This window comes from Mus pahari, chromosome 20 (genome assembly GCF_900095145.1).
Source record: "Mus pahari chromosome 20, PAHARI_EIJ_v1.1, whole genome shotgun sequence".
Lineage (NCBI taxonomy): Eukaryota > Metazoa > Chordata > Mammalia > Rodentia > Muridae > Mus > Mus pahari.
In genome coordinates, this window is record NC_034609.1 from 5,021,585 (window position 1) to 5,026,970 (window position 5,386).

Below are 5,386 nucleotides of genomic sequence, written 5' to 3' on the forward strand. Positions count from 1 at the left end.
AACGCCAGGGCCAAGAAGTGGGAGTGGGTAGGTAGGGGAGCAAGGTGGGGAGAGGGCATAGGGGACATTCGGGATAGGATTTGAAATGTAAATGAAGAAAATATCTAATAAAATAATTTAAAAAAGAAAGAGCAATTCTCAACTTTGTATAGAAAAAAAAACAAAAAACAACAACAGAAACAAAACAAAACAAAACAAAAACAGGATAGTCAAAATAATCCTGAGTAATAAAGGAACTTTGGGAAGAATCACCATCCCTCACCTCAAGCTGTACTACAGAGCAATACTTACCAAAATTGCATGGTACTGGTACAAAGACAGACACATTGACCAATGGAATTGAATTGAAGACCCAGAAATAAACCCACAGATCTATGGACACTTGACTTTTTTATAAAGAAGCCAAAACCATATAAATGAAAACTGAAAGCATCTTCAAAAAATGGTGCTGGTCTTCTTGGTAGTCTACAAGAATGAAAATACATCTATACTTATCACCCTGCTCAAAACTCAAGTCCAAGTTGAAGAACATCAACATACAACCAGACACTCTAAGTCGCATAGAAGAGAAAGTGGGAAATACACTTGAACGCATTGGTACAGGAGACAATTTCCTGAACCAATCGCTCAAAGACTAACAACTGATAAGTGGAACCTCATGAAACTGCAAAGTGTCAGTATGACAAAGGACACTATCAATAGGACAAATCGACAGCCTTCAGAGTGGGAAAAGATCTTCTCCAACCCCACATTTGACAGAAGGCATCCAAAATTTACAAAGAATTCAATGAGTTAGACACCAACAACCCAAATAACTCAATTAAACTTGGGGTAAAGAACAAGCAGATAATTCTCAACAGAGGAATCTCGAATGGCTAGGAAGCACTTAAAGAAATGTTCAAAGTCTTTAGTTATCAGGGAAATACAAATCAAAACAACTCTGAGGTTCCATCTTACACCTGTCAAAATGGGTAGAATCAAAAACTCCAGGAATAGCACATGCTGGCAAGGATGTGGAGCCAGGGGAATACTTCTTCATTGCTGGTGGGAGTGCAAACTTGTACAACCACTTTGGAAATCAATTTGGAGGTTTCTCTGAAAACTTGGAATAGTTCTACCTTAAGACCAGCTGTACCACTTCTAGGCATATACCCAACATGATGATCCAACATACCAAAGGGTCACTTGTTGGACTATGTTTATAGCAGCTTTATTTGTAAAAGCCAGAAACTGGAAGCAACCTAGATGTCCCTCAACTAAAGAATTGATAAAGAAAATGTGGTACATCTACATAGTGGAATACTGTTCAGCTTTAAAAAATAAAGACATCATGAATTTTGCAGACAAATGGATGAAACTTGAGAATAACATCCTGAATGAGGTAACCCAGTCCTGAAAGGATATGCATGGTATGTACTCACTTATAAGGAGATGTTAGTCATAAAATATAGGTACCATGTACACTCCACAGACTCAAAGAAGCAAAACAAAAAGGAAGGTCCAAGTGAGGAAGCTTGACTCTCACTTACTTAGAAGGGGGAATAAAATAGATGGAAGAGATAGATTGAGGGATTGAGATGGGTGGGAGAGGGAATGGGGAGGGAAATAGGGGGTTCAAGATCAGGTGTGGGGAAGGATAGAAGTCTAGATGGTCATGAAAATGAATGGAAATCTGCAACTGAAGGGAGTAAAGAGATGAGTGGGCATCTCCAGGATGAGACAGAGACCTGGAATAAGGGAGGCACCCAAGAATCAATGGGGGTGACCTTAGCTGTGATTCACAACATTGGGTATGTGGAACCTGAAGAGGTAAACTCCTATTGCCAAGCAGGAAGCCCAATGGAGCAATCAATGGAAACACCAACCCACCCACAAAACTTTCAACCCAAAATTTATCCTGTCTACAAGAAATGCAGGGATGGGGGATGGAGCAAAGACTGAGAATATGGCCAACAAATAACTTGCCCAACTCGAAACTTATCCCATGGGCAAGCATCAGTCACTATTAACACTATTAATTATACTGCTATGCTTGCAGACAGTAACATGTTGTCCCCTGAGAGGATCTACCCAGCAGCTAACTCAGACAGATCCAGACACCCATAGCCAAAAACAGTGGATGGAGCTTGGGGACTCCTATGGAAGAATAGGAGCTAGGACTGTGGGATAGGAACTCCACAGAAAATCCAACAGAGTCAACTAACCTGGACGTTTGGGGCAATCAGAGTCTGAACCACCAATCAGAAAACATACATCATCTGAACCTAGGCCTCCCTGCATATATGTAGCAGATATGCAACTTGGTCTTAATTGGGGCTATCCCAAAAGTTGTTGCCTGTAAGTGGGATATGTTCTTCTAGCTGGGCTGTCTTCTCTGGCCTCAGTGGGAAAGGAAGTGCCTAGCCTCACAGAGACTTGAAGTGCCAGGGTCAGGGAATACCTGAGAGGGCCCCTACCTGCTCAGAGGAGAAGAGGAGTGGGGGAAGGGGTCATGGAAGGGGGTGAATAGAAAGGGGGCAGTGAGTAGAATGTAAAATGAATACGTAAAAAATATAAAATTAAATTAATTAAATAAAAAACCAGGAATATAATTGAAGTGACAGGATTTAAACTCATCTCACAGCTCTATGAGAGAGATGATTTTCCTGGCTTCATGTCTATTCAGACCTAAACAGAAACCTTTCTGCAGGAACTCATCTTATGTTATACATATTTCTATTTTTTTTTTTGCACACATATGCCTAGTACCCAATACAAAAGCAAATGTTGGGTGAAGACACACTAGGATATCTGCAGATAGATAATACAGGGCCATGGATTCACTTTAGAACTACTAAGGAGTTGGGAATTGGGTGGAGGTTTAATTGGAACAAGAATCACCATGTATCATTAGTCATAACCTAGTCATAGACATATAGTTTGCTCACTGAACAGTCCTACTTTTGTATACCTTTGAAATTTTTCATAAGTTTTCTAAGTAACAATCCAAGGGTCTCTTCTTCTTGGGGCTAACAAGTATTCTCCAACCACTCTGGTTAGAACAGGCATATGTGAGGATATCATTTGTCATAGATGGAACTATAATTCAACTCAAACGTAAAACTACCAAAAGAAGAGGCTTTCAGAGAGGGAAGGAAGACTCTAGGGGCTAGTAGTGGAATGTCGTGGAGTTCTGTCTTCAAGAATGAGATAGTCAATGTATTCAGGAACTCACAATTGTGACTATCAGCACAAGACCTGAACAAGATTGGTCCCACCCCTCTCTAAGTATCTGTGGTGGTTTGAATATTCTTGGTCCAGGGAGTGGCACTATTAGGAGGTGTGGCCTTGTTAGAATAGGTGTAGCTTTGTTGGAGGAAGTGTAGCACTGTTGTGGTGGACTTGGAGACCCTCTTCCTTGCTGCCTGGAAGACAGTCTTCTCCTGGCTGCAGTCAAATCAAGATGCCGAACTCTCAACTCCAGCACCTTTTCTACCTGATGCTGCCATGCTTCCTGCCATGAAGATAATGGACTGAACCTCCGAAACCATAAACTAGCTCGTTAAATGTTGTCCTTTATAAGACTTGACTCAGTCATGGTGTCTGTTCACAACAGTAAAACCCTAACTAAAACAATATTGGCAAGAAGTGGTGATTGAAGGAGGGAAAGACATTTTCTTCAGTGGTATAGATTTCTTTACTGGTTAATTGTTCATTCACCTATAAATAATCTGAATGAAAAAAGAAATAAAAATGCACATTACTACTCCTAGGTATGGTGGAAGAGAAACATTTTTATAGATAAAAGTACAGCCATAGGCAGAGAAATATGGAAGAGTCTAGAGTAGACATGACTCTGAGTCATGTGAGGGGAGAGGGAAGAGAAGGGAAGTGGGATAGAGAAGAACAAGTGCAGCATCCAGGAGTGCAAATGTTTAAAAGGAAAATACAAGAGGAGTAAGTAACCAAAATGACTGGATTATATAGATAGGAATCTCTGGGGGAAGGGCAGCTCAGCCCCTGGGGTAGAGAAGTAGAGAATGATGAATCCTTGTAACAGTAGGGACTGAGGGATGCACCTCAGCCATTCATCCCAGGGTTTGATACTTAACATAATTCTCCATCCATGTTTCCATAAGCAACCCTATAAAACTCATTAGATTAAATAGTGGTAGCCGAATTTAATAAATATAGTATGCTTTATGATAATTTATGAAAATATCATTATGAAACATTATCATATATAACCCATATATGTGATAAGTAAATAAATAAAAATAAAGTTGCTCACTTTTCAACCAAAGCTTCTGCTTGGCTCAAGCTTTCTATTTGGTCCCCTAAGAGCCCTTCTGTTTCTCCTGGTGGGTGTCAAAGTGTCTCTTTTTGTCCCCTCCAGTCTATATTTCTGATGTGATTTAAGTACCCTTCACCAATAGAAGCTCAGAAAGCTCCCACACTCACAATCACACTCACAATCACAGTCACAATCACAGTCACAATCACAGTCACAATCAGAAAGCTTTCACCTCACAATGAGCTTTGTGCCAAAGACTGCAAACAATAAAGGCCAGGTAGGTAAAGGTACTGTAACCATGGTGTTCTCCAAACAACCAGGCCATTTTAGAGCCTTCCTCTGGTACCTCAGACCTTCCTTAAGCACTTGGCCTCCAGGAGGGATTGGCAAGAATGGGAAGTAACTACTAAGTCTCTCAGTCTCTGAAATGCATTTAGAAGATAATTTTTCTACTTTCCAAATGTAGTAGTGTTTGTGAGAATCATGGGAAGTAATCTATGAGACCCCTATGAAAGCTGAAAGACAGGAAAACTCCAAGCCATGATCCTTAATGTACACTAGGTTCAGTGATGGAAGGTAACTTTCCTCCCAGTCTCTACCAACATTCCCCTTTAAGTTAAGATTAAATTCCACCACCATTTTTATTAAGCATTAGTCTTACAAAATCAAGCCAGGCCAAATATACTAGTATCATAATTGAGACTTCATAAAAATGGAATGACTTAATAGCATTGGAAAAACTAAACTGTAAGCCTCCCATTAAAGTTTATTATCTGCCTACCAGCATAGCAAAGTTACCTATAGCTCACTACCTCTTTGGTGTTGGTTTTAAGTGATCACTTTTAAAAAAGCAAGTTTCACCGTAGAGAAACAGGCATGCTTTTCTTTCCGAACAAGCATAAAGACTTACAAATTATAATGTCAAAAGGATAGCTGCCTTTTCCCTTAACTTTCAGAGGGTAAGCTGTGTCTTCCAAGGTGTGTAGCTGTGTTAAGTGGCTGTTTCTTCTAGATCTTATTAGTAAGACTGTCCCGCGCCAACCGTCTCGCCAGCAAGAACGACGCGGCACACAAACAGGATCCTTCTGTAGCAAAGCTTTTATACTCTTGAGA